The sequence below is a fragment of the Ischnura elegans genome, chromosome 11 (assembly GCF_921293095.1).
Source record: "Ischnura elegans chromosome 11, ioIscEleg1.1, whole genome shotgun sequence".
In the NCBI taxonomy this organism is placed as follows: domain Eukaryota; kingdom Metazoa; phylum Arthropoda; class Insecta; order Odonata; family Coenagrionidae; genus Ischnura; species Ischnura elegans.
The window spans coordinates 80,438,481-80,457,561 of NC_060256.1; the positions used below are offsets into that span (position 1 = coordinate 80,438,481).

Genomic DNA, 19,081 nt, shown 5'->3' on the forward strand with positions numbered 1-19,081 from the left:
TAGAGGATTTAGATGTCTGCCGCTAGAATTGTTGTCGCTCTGCGCGCATCGCGCGCATTATAATCAGTTTCAAAAATCGCCATTTGTAGCACTAATATACAATATCCACTTTTCACGAGGAAACGCTCGGCCCAGGTATGCGCTTCGTGATTAATACATTACACGTATAATGTACAGACACTTTCAAAATGTTTAAGGATTTTAGGACAAAGTTTGTGGCGTTCGTTTGCGCCAGAAGATTGACTCATAATCCAAGGTTGTAATAAATATTTACAACCTCCTTGCTCACAATCAGAGGGAGGTGTTACTTGAAAATTGATCAGTTTGTATCGATTTATGTCGGATTTAATGATTATTTCTCGTGCATTTTCTGAGTACTTTCCCCGGTTTTCTCATCATCATCGTCATTAGTCAACAATCCTAAGATTGGTTTGACGCAGCTCTCCATTTCTCTCTCCTATCCGCTTATCTCTTCATAGCTACATATTTATTCTCTTTTACATCCTTTATAACCTGTCCTATATAACTCATTCGGGGCCGTCCCTTTCCCTTTTTCCCTTCCACTTGTCCTTCAACGATTGTCTTCATCAGACCATCGTGCCTCAAAATGTGGCCAACTAAGTTGTCCCTTCTTCTGCTTAATATTTTTAGGAGGCTTCTCTTTTCTCCTACTCTCCTTAGCACTTCCTGGTTACTCACACGGTCAATCCATTTTATCTTCATCATTCTTCGGTAGCACCTTATTTCGAATGCTTCCACTTTTGACTTCTCTGCTGCTGTCAACGTCCAAGCCTCGCTTCCATAGAGAAACATACTCCATATGTAGCATCTGATGAATTGTTTTCTTACTTCTATGCTGGTATTTTCAGCTGTAAGAAGATTCTTCTTTTTGTAGAACGCCCTCTTCGCCTGCGCTATTCTACTTTGTATTTAATTCTTTCTTGCTCCGTCCATCGCTGGTAATTCGGCTTCCCAGGTAGGAGAACTCGTTCACCTCTTCAAGCTTATGCTGTCCTAGGTTGATGTTTGTTTTAGCCTCCTCTCTTTTGCTGCAAACTAATATCTTAGTTGACGATATATCGACTAAGAAGATGATTAGTTCAAGTCCCCAAAGTGGAACATTACTTTTAGGTCTTTGGTGGAGGTCAAAATATGTTTAGGTCGTGCACTTCTTTCGTATTTTTAAAAAATAATTTGAATCATTTTAAATTTGCAGCAATAACTTCATAAACAGCTTTTTAAACGACAATAAGTTGCATAAAAGTTAATAATGGGGAACTTGCATGAATTTTTTTTTCATTGGTGGACGGAAAATTATTTTCTAAATTCAACAAAGAAAACTGCATGTAAATCTGACTTTTCCTTTGCGAGATATTCAATGATAAATTTAGCGAATTTTAAAGCGCGCCAAAAACTCCCTCCCCTCAAGCTACTGCCGACGAAGCCTCGATGACGTCAAAGGTGCCTAAAACACTTTTCTGCTCCCTCTTTTGCCGGCATCTAATTTTCAACTCCGTAAAGAGCTGCACCCTTATCAGTATAATTAGTAGCTAATAAATATAATTTGTATTGATTGCGCAGAAATAGTCATGTAAAGAAGTTTTGCTGTATCACAGTGTTATTTTTCAAATGCATGTCGTGCCTTTGTCTGTTTGCAGTCGTGTTCGCTGGACGAGGACGTGTCGGATGTGCCGGGATTTGGCCGAGTTGGAAGAGGCGACGAGACGCCTCAGCAGTGGTGGTGGGAAGAGTCGGTGGCAGGAGTAGGGGGAAGGGGAGGACTCGGACATCCTGCAGCAGGCTCTCGAGAAGAGCGCACTCTCGGCCGAGGGGAAGAGCAAAGAGGACGACGGCGCTCCAGCACCAAGCGCCACATCTCTCCCTCCAGGTACGTACACTGCAATGGTACAATACATACAGTGGAACGTCTCTCACTTGTGAAACTTTCAGCGGAGAAACAAAAGAAAAACCTCACAAGTGAGGAAGTTTCATACGTGAGGTTTTTCGCTTTAAAAAGGAGCTTGAAATCCTTTTCAATAGAGGCCGGTTTGTTTCCAGGATGCAATTACTCATTCAGAGGCAAGAAAGTGGAACCTAATAATCCTATTTACTCACAAGCAACACCACAGATGATGTTTTACTTTAAGATAAACATAAATAAGGATAATATGGCAAATCGCGGTATGAAAATATTTTCTATGGCTATACGTAAACGAAGTATTGGTTTCTCAAAAGTGTACCAAGAGCCAAGCGTGAAAAATATTAATAAATATTCGCAGAACAATGTGATGTATACCACTACAGTAGAACCTAACTTGTGAAACTTATGAACCTAACTTGTGAATATTATTATTTTGGCGCTCTCAAATAATCTTACCCGCGCGGTATATTAAAATAATAATATACCAACAACTCATCCTCCATATGTTGTTGATTATTCGGGCGCTCTCAAATAATCTTACCCGCGCGGTATCCCGAGAAGATTTTTCTAAGGCTTTCCATACGTTTGCAATTCTTTGTTGAACTATTCGATAGGATTTCCAGACGTCATAATTCGTACTGTAACTGCTGTATACGGAGACGATTCATGTTTTACTGCTTTCCATACGTTTGCAATTCTTTGTGAACAAATCCATGCGATTTATATACGTCATCATTTGTTTTGGAACTGTCTTCTACGCGCCAACATACCGTGGCCAGGTTCAGTCTGATACATTTGGTCGGTAAACGAAAATTCTTTAATATATATGCAATAAAAATGCATGAGTGGTTTATTAAGAAATAATCGCAAGTCAGTTACTAGAAACGGAGCTCCCAAATATTCACTAGAATGAGTTTAAAAATTATTCTATTTTCCTTGTTGCTTAAATCGTATTTTTGGGTCCGATTTGAAATGCGACAAGATTATCTTCACTGCGTACCGAGAATCTATTGGTTACGTATATAATAAAGGTATTCAATAACAACTTCATAGCGCTCGCGTTTTTTTGCGTTTCCAAGTATATTATATATTATTATCTCAAAAACATAAATGTCTATGCTTTCAAAGTATATATACTTCGCACATATAAATATTGAATTTTACGGCATTTTTGCAACCTTTTTTTTCCATTGCTTCCGTTCTTTAATATTACCGGAAAAAGTAGTATTTTGCATAGATTAATATACATAAAACAGACCGATGTATTGTCTTCGCGATCCCTAGGAAATAGTTTATGTCCATATTTGGATCCGTATTGTAGGACTGAATTTTTTCGCCATGAACCCCTCCTTCGAAAATATATTTCAATGTCGCGGTAGACAAGTTCAATTACCCCGAAAGGCCTTTTTTCGCATTTTCCATTGAATTTTCAGATATTTAACATGACTGTTTTGAAGAAAAAATACCCAGAAACGAAGGCATTCCACTAAAAAATGGACACAGAATGATCCACATCAACCACGTTAGATCGGAATTAAGCTCTCGATAAGGGCTTTCTTGACCACCAAAGCAGTTACCCCTCACTCCGCAACATTAAAATATGAATCTTAAGTTAAGCTTTACGAGCGTGAAGGCCCTTCGCTTATGACTAATGCTTTGAAAAGCAATGGAATTATTGCAAGATGATGACACTGTCGCACTTCAATTCGCAGTATTCATCTTGCCTAAAATTTCGAAAAAGACTAAAATGAAACTTGAAGGAAATTGAATACGCCATCTTGAACTACTACAAAGCAGGTGGCATGGTGTAGGTACAAATGAGTTCCAAATGGGTGTCCAACTGGTACAAATGTTTCAAAACGGATGAACGGGTGGTACAAACGAGTTCCAAATTTAAATCCAAACGAGTTCCATAGCAGTTTCCAATGGAAATCCAAAGCAGTTTAAAATGTGTTACAAATGAGTTGATGGCATGCTATGACGTCATGAACTGCTGTGTGCCGTGTTTCAATTCCACAGCAGTTCGAAAGCACATACAAATCAGTGGTACAAAGCAGATAGAAGACAGTTCCAATTATGCCACTCTGGTGGCATAATGAGACCTAACTGTGAAACTAAGAAAAGACGTCCGATAATTTTTGGGCATATTGTCAGAGTAATGGCTCAAGGTAAGTAAAAAATCGGTGTCGTCCTACAGGTCGTGTCAGTACATTAATTATCGCTAAAATACTCTCATATGGAGCCAAAAGTATGACCGTATTGTCTTTAAATTTCTTCAAAAGCGGTCTGTCTGTACAAGATAATGACGGGGTAAAAATGATCATTAACGTGGGAAATTATGTTGCATCATCAAGGTTCATCATTCACTTTTACCTTCCGTAGTTAGCTTAATTATATGACAAAAGGCGGCATGAAAATATGTTTTTTATGGCTATGCGTAAACGAAGTATTGGCTTCTCAAAAGTGTACCAAGAGCCAAAACTAAAAAAATATTGATACATATTCGCAGAACAATGTGATGTATAACACTATATTGTACTTGCTATTCTTCAGACAATTTCATTATTTATTTCACATAATGGGTACAATGTTGTAGCATAATTACCTTTCCGCTGTGTTACTGTACATTTTACAATGCTTTGTGTCTCGTCTCCCTTAATATCAATTGTAACGTAGATTCTTTAATCAAAGTGATAAGCAGACGATATTTGGCCGCCATATTTTTGTAGGGTGTAGGGTTGGTTCAGGTACCCTACATCAAGTAGGGCCCGTTTAGTTCCAAAAACGGCCATAAGTAGGGCTTAATGTGGCGTATGTCGGGCGAGATCGGTTTATGTAAGGTCTGATGACGTATCCAGGGTTGGTTGGCCCCACAGAGTTGACTGAGAATACAACCCTTAGATAGACCTTGAGAGAAGCAGTTTCAGAAAGCACCAATAAGAAGTCCAGAAACCATTTCGATGTCTAAGTTCTAACAACACGTATGTCAAAAAATACTTCGTACAGAAATCGTGTTTATAGCATTGAAATTCATTTATAGAGTGTGTCATTTCGTAAGTTTCTCACTTGGTTTTGAAATCGTGTTCATAGCTACAAAATTCATTTCTGGAGTGTATTTTCGCATTTTTCTCACTCGTACTGAAATCGTGTTTATAGATACAAAATTCATTTCTGGAGTCTGTCATTTCACATATTTTTTTACGTATTACTGAAATCGTGTTTATATAGCAACAAATAACATTTCTGGTATGTCATTTTGCATTTTTGTGACTTGATAGTGAAATCGCGTAAATAGCGATAAAATTCATTTCTTGAGTGCTATTTCGCACATTTTTTACTTCGTACTGAAATAATGTTTATAGCAATCAAATTTATTTCTGCAGTGTACATTTCGCATTTTTCTTACTTTGTACTGAAATCGAGTTTATATCAACAAAACACATTTCTGTTGTGTAACATTGCATTTTTCTTACTTAGTTCTGAAATCTTGTTTATAGCACCAAATTTCATTTCTGGTGTGCCATTTCTCATTTTTTACTTGGTACTGAAATTGTATTTATAGATTAAAATCTATTTTGGAGTGTCATTTCGTATTTTTTCTACAATAAAATTCATTTCTGGAGTGTAATTTCGCACATATCTTACGTAGTACTGAAATCGTGTTTAATGAAATGAAATTCATTTCTGGAATATCATTTCGCAACTTTCTTACTTCGTACGGAAATCGAGTTTAAAGCAATAAAATTCATTTCTGGAATGCCATTTCGCAGATTTTTACTTCGTACTGAAATCGTGTTTATAGCAATAAAATTCATTTCTGGTGTGCCATTTCGCATTTTTCATACATTGTACTGAAATCCTGGTTATAGAATTAAATTGATTTCTAAAGTGTCATTTCGCATTTTTCTTCCTTGGTACAGAATTCGCGTTAATTGCAACAATATTCATTTCTTGATTGTTATTTCGCATTTTTCTACTTTGTACTTATATCTTGTTAATAACAAGAAAATACATTTCTGTTGTGTCATTTCGCATTTTTCCTATTTAGTACTGATATCTTGTTTATAGCAATAAAATTCATTTCTGGATTGTCATTTCGCACTTTTCTTACTTCGTACTGAAATCGTGTTTATAGCAATAAAATTATTTCGGCCGTGCCATTTCGCATTTTTTTCACTTGCTTCTGAAATCGTGTTATTAGCAACAAAATTCATTCCTGGAGTGTCTTTGCGCGTTTATTTTAGTTTGCAGGTACTGAAATAGTGTTTATAGCAACAAAATACATTTCTGTTGTGTCATATCGCATGTACTGAAAACTTGTTTATAATATCAATATTTATTTCTGGAGTGCCATTTCTCATTTTTCTTGCTTTGTAGTGAAATTGTATTGATAGCAATAAAATCCATCCTGGAGTGTCATTTGTCATTTTTCATACTTCGTACTAAAATCGTGTTTATGGCAATAATATTCATTTCTGGACTGTCATTTCGCACATTTCTTACTTCGTACTGAAATCGTGTTTATAGCAATAAAATTCATTTCTGGTGTGTCATTTCGTATTTTTCTTACTTAGTACTGAAATCGTGTTTATAGCATAATAATAATTTCTGGTGTGCCATTTCTCATTTTTCTTACATGGGACTGAAATCGTATTTATAGCAGTAATCCATTCTAGATTGTCATTTCGCATTTTTCTACTTCGCACTGTAATAGTGTTTATAGCAATAAAATTCATTTCTGGTGTGCCAATTTCCTTTTCTCTCAATTGGTACTGAAATTTAATTTGTAGCAACAAATATCATTTCCGATGAGCCATTTCGCATTTTTGTCACTTCCCAGCCGGCACAACGTTTTAAATAGAACCAAAATATACGTATAATTTCCGTATAAAACGGAGAAATCTTATACGTTAAGACAAATCATATACGTATATCTTGGAGAAAAGTTAGAGAAAAACTAGAGAAATCCAAGAGAAAGATTTCCTAAATACACGAGAAATCATTTCTCTAACGGCGAGTAGGGCGCCGCGTAGAGGCCATGCAACGAACTAACGCCGACTAATACTCGATGCTCACTGTTTTCGCATATGATCCCAAACCTTTTTGCCAGCATAAACGACATCTATTGAGTAAAAAAGATAAACCAGGGCACATATAATTTTTATGATTCGAATCTTTATCTCTAAAATATTGCTGATCATCGAGGATGGATGCATATGTGATGTTTTATCTTTATTTATTACATTATTGTGTTGAGACCATACCTTTTTCTGCTAAATTTAAGTCGGAGCGTCTAGCGGCTGATTCTAAAAATTTTTCGGCATACATTGTCATCAGCATAAATAATTACCTTGCAATGTTTAAAAGCAAATAATACATCATTTCTATACAAAATAAGGAGATGGATAGGCCCCAAAATTGAGCCTTGATCACCGTGTGGTATTTAAAATGTTATAATACATACAGCATGGTCTCGTGTTATAAATTCATATTCCTGAAAACTTGTCCATAAATTGTTAATAATTAAAAATTTTTTTTCAACAAGAAGCAGGCATAGAAAAATCAAAATCATCTGGAACATTCTTCTTCTGGTATGGCTTGTGATCCGACATTCGTCCAAGACGTGAGGTACACCGGCGTAAACTGCAAATAAACCGCCGTGTACTTATTAGGACTGGGCAATAGATGAAATGAAGGGCCCGCAGCGGAATCTGGCGATGCTGTCTCCATCTCCTTTGTACTCCTGGAAATATGAAGAATAAATTTTCTTCATGCCTCAACAGGAAAAGTTGAATTAATAAATAAAATAAATTTTAATTAAAAATAATTAATTGAGGTTGAATTAGAGCGATAAATGATTACATTCAATGCGTAGAGTATTTGTCGCGGTCTAATACGTTTTTTGAATCGTGTCCTAGCGACGCGAGCGCCGCTATTTATTTCGACCGGTGGGAATCAATGGAACTGCGGGTGTGGAGAATCCTGTGAGAATCCTAGAATCCATTTATTGTCCGACTACAGAAATTGTATGACGTGAGATAAGAAACGGTATTGAGAAAACGACGCATAGGACTTGTCGAACACATCCAGAAGTAGCACTAAAGGCTTTGGGAGCATGAGAAACTACGAACAAACTTTGGTTGTAAGCCATTCGGCTGTTTGGAAACGCATAGCGGACCGGCACACAGACAAACTATTTATATACATGTATAATACAGATAGGTAGATAAGTATGCTTCGTGGGTATTTGATGTCAGGATATAAATGTACGGACTTATTGTGGTGAGGGTTGTGCCCTGAGTCCCTCACTTCCCCCCCTCACATTCACCGACGCTCTCAAACAGTACCACCCCCTAACAACCAACCCCCTTGCTCACCCGACGACGCGCAAATCTAACATCTCCCGTCCGCCGTAGTGATGACCTCGGACTTAAAATCATCCCGGCATTTTTGACTCTTGCTTGGTGAATATGTGCAAGGTAACCTCCCCTTATTTTCTTAGCAATTCCCCGCCCTCCATCACCTCTCAGAGCTGTAAGCAAGAAGCAATGCGTCACTATGTTTTTCCCCTTATGCTAGTCGTCAATCTGTTATAGCGAAGTGTCGCTGCATTTCGGTTAGCGTTCAGAGATTTACGATCCGTCGCTCAGGAGTACTGGTAAGTCCTCCGAGTGTGAACAATTATTATTAATCCATGCTATTTCTACACAGAAAGTCATAATTTTTGATCATTTTTAGGCTCCAGCATCAAGGCTCATCATACATTGCCCGAATTAATTCTTGTATTTTAATATTCTATTCATTACCACGTAATAGTCACAGTATCATGAAACCAGGCATTAAAGATTAGCTTTAGTTGGTATAAATAGCATGCATTCCTGCTGATTTAGTTCTTTCTTGGCATATAAAATGAGGTATATTGACATCAATACAAGTTTTTGTGTTAGAGCTTAAGGAATGTTTCTTGTTTGTTTTTAGATTTTACGGCAGTTGGAGTAAATAATTCAATTAATCCATTGAATTAATGTACACGCCTGAAACCAAGCTTTTAAAAATCCCTTTCAAGCCTTCAACTCAACTCTTGGATAATTATCATCGGTGAAACTGTTAGTAGAAAGCGTGTATCATCGGAAGAATGTGAATATACTTACTGTACTGCCCAACGGAAGAAGAAAGTGATCATCTAGTTAAGTATGCAGTGAAGTTTATGTGTCATCCGTTCATTAAAAATGTCATGGCCAGTTGTGCATTCAATGTGAAGTGCTGGTGAATATTCGTGTTTTGGATAGCCGATGTTCTGCTGCTTAGCTCTGCCGCCGATGGGCATTGCAGCAAATAAAAGGTAGGGAGTCTTCTTCTCCATTAGGAAATAGCCTCTCTCCCTCGGCCGAAGACATCTTCTAAAATATGGTTATATTCTTTCTCGACACATTATTTGCTAAAACCTAAGCTATTCCTTTGCAATTTTCAGAATATATACTTTTAATAGGTACTTCACATACCGTCTGTGGCGGATTCAGAGTGGGGGAAGGGGTGCATTAGCCCCCCTTGGATATGCAATTTACCGTAGATTCAATGGTAATTTTGGTCGGACCCCCACCACTGCCAGGAGGTTACCCCCCAGGCATACCACCAAGTTCAACCCCACCCCCATGTCCCATCCGGCGATGCATACCGTCTAAGTCTCTGAAGCAACATATGTTGCAAGACAATTTAAGATTTCTGCTTTATTTACTTCTTTCGTTTGTTTATTAATCATAAATCCCCTACCCCTTCTCTTGCTACTCAAGTAGTCCACAGAAATAGGATACTTCGATACAGTTTTGGAGCTGAAGCCAAATGAGTAAAAAAATTCCAGCTGTATCTATGTAACTGATTGTGATTGACGTTAGAAATTTTCTAGTTTGTCAGCTTTTATCATACAAAAAATTGGACGAAGGCTACTTTAGTTGACAACTACCGCTTTTATTAAATTTCCTAATATCCAATACTGGGCAACTTCTTAGGCCCAGCCATTATTACCGGTTAAACGATCACAAACATTCTTATGCAAATGCATTCTTATTCATTCTAGTTGATTAAAATCGATTACCCAGTAATGAAATGAGTTAGCATTTGAAAATCAGTGCTGTGGGGGTGACCAAGGTATGAACTTGGCGAGTGCTGAAGCTGAATATTTTATAATTATTTCCAGACAGCGTCTTCTTGCCGTATGCAAGCATTCTTATGACGAAAATGGGGCTTCCATGATCACTGCATTCTCCTTAATTAACCGCAATACCCACGGACCCTCTAATAGGCAAACCTCTTCGTGACGCCGAAAAAGTAAATTTAATTTGAATCGGTAGTGGTTACTTCCGTGAAAATTGGACCAAAATTTGAAATGATTTGAACAAAATATGTATAAACCTTAACAAAATACCAGTTTCCACAATTATAACGTATGATAAATTCAATTAAATCTTCCATGCTTCTCCTTGAAGGCAGTTTTCTTTCTCAATTCTCATGTAAAATGTGACAGCTTTGCTGCTTTGTCATTATAATTGACGATCATTGAATCGTCTCACCTAGTTGTCATTATCACAGCACGTAAGCCTTCGTTTCTGACACAAAATCGTAGAGTGATATAAAAGGGGTATTGTAAGCCCAGTGTGATGTTTCATTTGTGGCAGTTATTGGGTGATCCTGTTCCAAGTACCTACCCAATGGGTCACCATTCTCCCTATTCGTCCACCCTTCGAACGTCGAAAATGGCTGAATAGAGGAAAAAATTATCGACCGAAAAGTTTTGCACTTTGTTAGGGCCGGTTCAGGAATTCCTCACAATAAATCGCTGAGGTGTTTACATCCCCGTCACTTCTAGATTTTCTAACCCGGGATTTCCTTGATAATTTCCTCGGAATTCGGGGGAAACAGTGGGCCGAAATGGAAAAAGCTGGACCAAACCTCAAAAAAAATTTTTTAGTCAGGAAGTTGCAACTTTGCACAGCTGTGATCAATAACTTAGTGACGCAAAGAGTTTTTCCTAAGTTAAAAATTTAAACAAAATACATAGCCTCAAAGTTGAACAAATTTCGCAAAAATTGTCCGCATTGTTTTTTTCGAAATTCAGTACGTTAAAACTAGTCACTCACCTTTTGTAGATATTCTATTGTTACAATATTATTTTTTTATATAATTCTCGTCAAAACTCACACTTTTGTGGTATAATTTGTGGCCAATGCGATGGAAAAATCGCGGACCCTGTTTTTCGTCAACTTTTCCCGTTTAAGTAGAAATGTACAAAATTATCACTGAGTTACCTCGAAATATTTACAAAAGGGAAAAGAAAACGTTTATGATGTATTCTTAAGGTAACACTCTGCGATCTGGTTGCTGTGATAATTATATTTAGATATTTTTTCAGTTATAAATAACTGCTCCCTGTGTGTCCGGATGCAAATACTAGTGGAGGAGATTTTTCAAAGATTGCACCTTGCATGCCAGAGCATTTTCAGGAGGGCGTATGGAACACATGACTCTTTTCTTGGGATGGTATGACAAGCCGCCATTAGAATGAATACTTACCACAAATGCTAACGTGATAGAACAACTTAACCTCTGAATTCTCTCTGCTGCTGCTGCTCCATCGTGGTTGATGTTTTATATTTATTTATTATTATTTTATTGTTATACATTTCATTTTCTAAAATCAAGTAATTGATTCTGATGGTTGGTTACAAAATGCTAATGGTACAAATTATGACATCGACATAAATCATTGCATTACAATATTTTACAACAGACTTGGGCATTGCCCCAAAATTGAGCCACGAACTTCATTTAATGACTTACAAAAGGTAAATACAATAGATCCTTGCTGTAGTATCTATTCGTCGTCAATTCTTGTCAATAAATTATTATTATTCAATGCATTTATAAGTGACAATGTGGCAGACAAAGTTAAGTCAAAATCATATTAAAATATCTTCATCCGTGTATCATTTTGGTCTGGTATTCGTCCGAAACTTTAGGGAATCCGATATAACCCCCAAAGAGACCACCGTGTCCTCATCAGGGCTGGTGAATAGATGACTAAGAGATCCCGCTTTGTTGTCTTGCGATGCTGTCTCGTTGTCCTTTGCACTGTCGGTACAGCCAATTTCATGGTGATGCTTCTTGTGAGGTGCTATATTTTCATAAAGCGGAATTAATTTACTACATTATGTATTTGAATTCTATTGACAATAATTTGCAATATATATTAGAATTCAATGGTGGAAAAGAGTTTCCACAGGTTCTCATATCGAAATCAACTGTTTTATGGTACACACCCATTTTCAGGAAGTGATTGATCATTTATTAGGCGATGGAATCATGTATGATCTCAATTAATAGATGTGAAAATTTTAGAAGAAAATATAGACAAGATGCTGCTGAAGGAAGGTATTAAGGAAAGAAATACATAGTGCCTAATGGGCGTGAGAAGAAATTTAGTATGATTAAATGAGGTAGGTTTTATGCTCTTTCAAACAGGAATTTTTAAGTATTTTATGTTAATTTTGCCTAGGTTGCGAAGAAATTTTCTTACAGAAATATTTGGCAGATATTAACTTCGACGATATTGCAAATGTTGGATTACTTTTTGTCCTGAGTAAGATTGTGATGCGATTCTAAAATGGATTGATGTCAGTTGAAGAATTACTAATTAAATATTAATTCAACCGTGTGATAGGAAGTTACTCTAAATTTTAAGATAAAGTAGATCTGTGATAGTATGGGTATCATGGACGACTACCTGAGATTATAATTTGATGAAAACAAAGATTTCTACTCCTCCGTCCGCCTTCCCAACTGCCATCACCTGCTCATTCCAGGAACACACCGACTTATCTCTGCCCCCCTAGACCATCGCAAGCCGCGCTCTCCTGGACTTGGGCCACAGATGTTCTCTCGGTTGGACATGGGGAGATAGCAGGTCCACTTTGGCGACCACTGACTCGGATGCAGGATCTGGGGAAGGGAGAAAGCGATCGGTGGATCTGCGCCCGCCACCTCCTCCGTTCTTTTGGACGCTGGGTGCAATTCCAATATTCTAGTACATAGATAGAGTGAGTCATCCAGAAGGGTATCGCACGCAGCGGGCAACTCCACGCCCTCCTTGCCAATAGCTCAGTCATCTGCGAACACAAGTAGTCAGTTTAAGACGAGTAGCAGCAAGCCTCATTAGCAAGATCACAGCCATTGATTCTCTCCCTAAGTGAGAACTGTGGAGTGGCAAGAACGAAATTTGATGAATGGGAATTGAAAGTTCTTGTCCTTTATGCTGATAAAAGAGAAATATTTAAAGAATAACTGTGACTAAAAATGATACGGATTCCGTATGACAGACCTGAAACAATAATACAGTCAAAGTAATGGAGGCATTTAAAGTCACCAAGCAAACCAAGAAAATTCATGCGATCCTTAAACAATCGAAGTATTATGCTACTCCGTTTTGAAACAAAAAAGACGTGTTACTTTTAGATTTGATTCTGCCGGGTTTAACGATAATTGCAAATGCTTGGTCGATTGCGCGGAGCCATTCAAAAGAAAATAAGAGACGTGCTGAATTTTGGAAGTGTCCTGATACATGACAACACCCGTCATCTAAGCGCTGGTGCAAGCCAACTGTTCTTTGAGTTTCAATGGGACTTTACGATCACCCTCCGTGCAGTGATGAACTTGCGATATTTGACTTGTATATTTCGCCGGATAGACAATTTGGCTAGGAGGGAAACGTTTTAAAGCGGACGATTGGATTCTGGATACCGGTGAAATACATTGAAAGACATTCGCAGCAACGATCCATGAGTAAAACCATTGCCGAGGCCATTGCGTCAAGAATTAAGCGAAAGTGTACTTATTATTATGCTTAGCGATGAAATGATTTTTATTCAATCACCCCGTATTTTATTCTTGACCCATTGGAGATAAAAAAACAGCCCTCGGAAATAAAAAAGAACATACAAAAAATAAATAAATAATAAACAATACTCAGACATGGAAAATTAAATCAGGAAGATAAAAAGAAAACAGAAAATACTGAATAGAAATGAAAAATATTCAGGTCAATAATATTACTCTTTACATATTAACTATCTATAGTTGAGGTGGTTTGTTGGTCGGGGGATCAGAAAACTAAAAACTTCGTCACGTACCGCCATCGCACCAACCTCCACCCAGGTATAAAAATTATGCAATAAATGAAAGCGGTGACAGCATAAGATAAGATAGGTATTGTAGTTCTGTATAGCACAGTTCATACTACGACAATGAAGTAAGATTCGGATGGAAGTTAATCCCGTGATACTTAATAGTTGAGTTGAAACTTTAAAGACTACTATAATAATCGAATTAGGAATTATCATGAAAAACATTTATCACATGTTTCTTTTGTGTATAATGAATAAGAACTTCTCCTTGGTGTTTATGTTTGGTAATAACATACATAAGAACGTGAAAGAAAATGTGTAAATATATAAACTTATTAATATACCGAGTTACGAAATCCAATTATGCAGGCGAATGAACAGAAAATATTGCATGTTCTAATTCTTCCACATCAGCATAACAACCAGCTCTCCACCCTACAACGCGCCAACCAAACCCCTCCCGAAGGCCTTCGCGATGTGCTGGGACTCGACATCCGACCGACAATTTTGACTCTACCTTTGGGCTCTCTGTGCACGGCAACCTCCCCTGACATCCTTAGTGATTCCCCGCCCTCCATTACCTCTCAGGACTGATAGTAATAAGCTGTGCGTCATTTGGGTTTTCCTCCTTATTCTAACATACCTAGTGAAGTTTTAGTCTCCCAGTAGTTCGGTTAGGGTATGGAGGCGTATCCTGCGTCTCATAAGTGTACGGGTGAGTCCTCTTCTCGTAAATAACCTTTATTCCACGATAATCTACAAATTTAATCATAATTCTTCATAATTTTTGATCAAGAAGGAACAATTCTTTTGCAAATTATTTGGTCACAATTATTGGAGTTTTTGTACCCAAATCCTTGGTTTTGAATACATATTTCTTTCGAGTATAATTATTATGAACTGTTCCTTTCATCAGTGTCAAATTTTTAGTGCTACAGCTTAAAGCTGCTTCTTGTTCTTTTTACAGTTTACGAAAGGTGGAGTGAACAATTAAATTAATCCAGTGAATGACACTGCAATCCTATGATGAAGCAGTCAACGTTCTCTTAAAGCCTTTCCCTCAACTCTAGGGTATTTATAATTGGTTCTTCATCACGATAGAAGCAGTGTGTTTGTCTCTTGGAAGTATGTGAAGTTACCAGAATGTGTTACTCATCGGCTAAAGAGTGAAGTGAAAGTGTCTAGGGTTCACTAAATAATTCATTATCAGTGTTGTGTTCAATGTGAAGTGCAGGTGAACATAAGTGTTTTGGAGAGTCGCTGTTGTAAAGCTGAGCTCTGTCGCCGATGGAATTGGCAGCAAGTAAAAGGTAGGGAGTCTTCTCCTCTTGCAGTTGTATTCAACATGGAGGTGAAACAGTTTTTGCAGAAAGTAATTTTTTAAATTGATTAATTTCCATTTTTTTAATGAGAAGGAAGATCCCACTGCGCTGTTAACACATGAACGTGCAAATGTAAGTGATCCTTCGGATCAACTAATAATTAATTATTTAAGTGAATAATTAACTTGAATAGTTTACGGATAAATCGAAACAGCTTGAGAGCTGAAGTAAACCACGAGACCCTTCTTGTTGTACTGCCATAACTCGTGAGTTGCGAAAGAGTATTCAAGGAAATTGACCGTATATTTTGTCGGCTTACCTTGTGTTTAAAAGTTACACGCCTGACGATATTTATCTCTTTAGCTTTTGTTGACTATGACCACTATCATTAAATTACACAATACTGATAAGTTACACATTCAAAGATATTCCCATGCAGAAACGCGTTGCTTACAATCCATAAACTCATTTAGTTTCAATATGTCAATTGAAATTTCCCTCTAGCAAAGGTGACCAAGCTAATACCAACGAACTCTGCTTGTGCTGAAGCTGGAATTCATTGATTATTTCCGTACAGATTTTTCTTGAAATTTGAAATAATGTAAGTGTCGAATCATTGTGGATTCCTTGACCTGATGCGAAATCTCCTTCGCTAAACCTCTCTAAACACAGAACTTCTAATAAGCATGCCTGGTGGCGCAAAGAAGTGGCGCCTAAAATCCGCAACAATTCTAATTGACAATGGTTTTATTTCAGGGAAAATTAAAGCAAAATTTGTATTAATTTAAAATATATTTAAACCTACTCAAGATGTCAGTTTTTATGCCTTCAATGAAGAAAAAAATTTGCCATATCAAAGATAATGAATTTGAGTCGTAAAGGCCTGTTTACACGGTACATTAACACGTACGGGTTAATGTCTAAATGTATGAACGCGAGAATGAACGCCAAAATGCACCGTGTAACCACCCAACTTGTGCTAATGCATGCACAGAAAATAGAACCTGTTCTAATTTGGTTCATACATTCGTACATCTTCCGTTCCTGTCCACCAAAATCATTCACGAAAACGTACATTAACTCGTACGTGTTAATGTATCGTGTAAACAGGCCTTAACAAACTGAATAAATATACTGATGAAATCATAACGACATGACTTACCTTGATTAAGATTCGACGATTAAGACCAAGAATGTTGTCTATCTTCACGGAAAGAAATCATTTTCATCTGTCGGTCCGTGTGCTCTCGTTGAAGTAGTAACTTTCGCTGGTGACTTACATCTTCAGTTGGTTCGTAATGAACCATTTAGCAATCTCCTTGTTTAAAGAAAGCGGCATGTGGTTACTCCACCCGGACATGGCTCAAGTTGAGCTTGGCCATCAGGGAAACGAATCTGCGAATGAACAGAAAAAAATTGATACTACTATGTTATTATTATAATTCAATCAGGAGCTATTAGTTTCATCGGGGTGCACATGCAAGTATAATGACATAATTATTCAGGCTTAACGACTCTATTTTGAGTCCAAGAAAGGTGTGATAGCTGATAACGCCATTATGAATGAAAAATTGTACAAAGGGGCATGCAAGTTAGCATCTGTATCATAGTGAAACAAGATGATCTTAATTAGTGACATGTTAATGCTTGTGGGAAATAATGATTAAAATTACTTTCTTGGTTCACTATTTCATAAAAGTAACTTGTGCTCACTTACCTCAGTCAATACCGCTGCATTTCTTCGTAGTAGTTCCGTTGATATGCAGCTTGTAGTAATTGCTCTCCATCCTCGTATCCGCGTAATGAGACGGTGACTTCAACGAACGAATGAAAGGCTGAAAGAGTCCAGGATATTAATGTAACAAATTTAAAAACTTTCATAAGTGTGACTATACCGAAAGGACGGTTGGTGAGGGTATGGGGTGTGCTTTCTTCGTAAGTAGCGGGAGGGGGTGGTGCAGCTTTGGGGACCACAGTTGAATGCGGACCGTTGATGTACTGTTTTTCGTAATGCGATGACGTATTTTGCAAACGTACCTAATGACCTTCGCAGATGGCTGGAAAATTCTAGAACATTGATCACGTGTGGTTCGACCGTTGGCCGCTAAAGAAATTCCGCGCTATTTTTGTATAACAGCGGCACCAAATGAACGAATCTCATTGGTTAATCCTATTATTGATTTTCCGCGGGATATATTTTATTATTTATAATATAGAACATGACCGTATTTATTGATGAATTTTATTGGATAAAATTTCAAATGACCTTTACGATATCCAGCGGTTTTTTAAATATATTTATCGTTGCCTAAATAAATAAATCGGTTCGAAATTATCGTGACGTCACAGGCACACGTGACATGGCTGACGGAGTTTCGGAACATCCCCTCCCCTTGTTTCTGGACTTCAGTTCGCGGCAAGCTGTCTTGGGGTTAAGAGGTGAGTACCTTATCTGCTACTTTGGTGAATCCTTTTCATATTATATACAACGCATTTTAAACTTATTCTCTGAAGTGTAGGATAGGTACTTCGCAAATACAATTTATACAAAATCATTCAGTTATCGTGATGAGAGTTGCATATATTTTGAGTGACGATATGTATTAAGCCAACTGCTTTCACATTCCAACTTTTATTACCACGTGTGAAACTGCCTCGAAGTTAATATTAGTGTCACAGTAGTTTTGTAAAGAACGCTAGTGATAGGAAAATATCCTCATCGATTAATACCGTCCTTTTTTACGCTTTATCTTGTGATCCAAGAAAGTTTTCTAGATTTTGTGAAAAGTATGTCGGCAATGGACTAAATGCCGTACTTTATTCCGTACTCGTACTCAAGAAGATTAGTTTCTTTTTTGACGACGGTCAAACTGATGAATTTCATCGCTAAGACTGTAAAAATTGAGTATTAAAAGTAGACGTGGAAGTGTGTATTTCATGCTAGTCAAGCTGCTTCGTTGCTGATTGTGAGAGAACCTGTAATTTCAAAATGAAGCCCCTATCCGCGAATTCTTCAGTTGCAAGCCAGGAACCCTTATTTATCATTTAAAAATTTTCCGTAATTGGTGCCTGAATGGCGAGTAATTCCGCATAATTAAAGTTTCTTCGAGGCATTTTATAAAGTCCTTGATATTTAAGCTTCGGAAATTGCAATCTACTTAATTCGTTAAGACATGCATCTGCCACTCCGAAACCACTCCGCATTTATTGTTCATATGATTTTGATTTAGAGGAAAAATAATGGAACATTTGCGATCATAATTTGATTTACAGCCCATCAATTGGCCGTTTCTTTTTTCCACTTATTTCACCTTTGTGGTCGTTAGTAAGATAATTTGTTGTAGCACATAATTTCACCTTAATCCTTAAGTTATGCTCCATGTATAGTGTAAACTTTTGTTGCGTGAATATTGCCAGCCAATAATGCGAACTTTTTCTTTTCAGGTCCTCGAATAATATTGGTTTAGCGGATCAGTGCCGTGAAACGGTTGGGGTTGAATGGGGTATTTCGGGGGGTTTCAAGGAATAGGAAGGCTAACGGAATATGGTGAGTCAATAGCAATCACTTTAGCTGATAAGTCTTTGAATATTCCCATACACAGATCTTCTGCTTCTCTTTTCTCTATTAGTAGCTAAATAAATAATAAATCCTGTGCGGTGCGCAA

At 37.4% G+C, this 19,081-nt stretch overlaps 1 long non-coding RNA gene across 1 annotated transcript; it reads right to left on the reverse strand.

Annotated features, from left to right (window-relative positions):
* Positions 1 to 11,863: 11,863 nt before the first annotated feature.
* On the reverse strand, positions 11,864 to 17,222 carry LOC124168490. The gene is made up of 3 exons (XR_006866950.1): positions 17,134 to 17,222; positions 16,579 to 16,811; positions 11,864 to 12,089 (listed from the first exon to the last, which is right to left on the reverse strand). It is a non-coding gene; the product is annotated as an uncharacterized LOC124168490 (long non-coding RNA).
* Between the last annotated feature and the right edge of the window lie 1,859 nt (positions 17,223 to 19,081).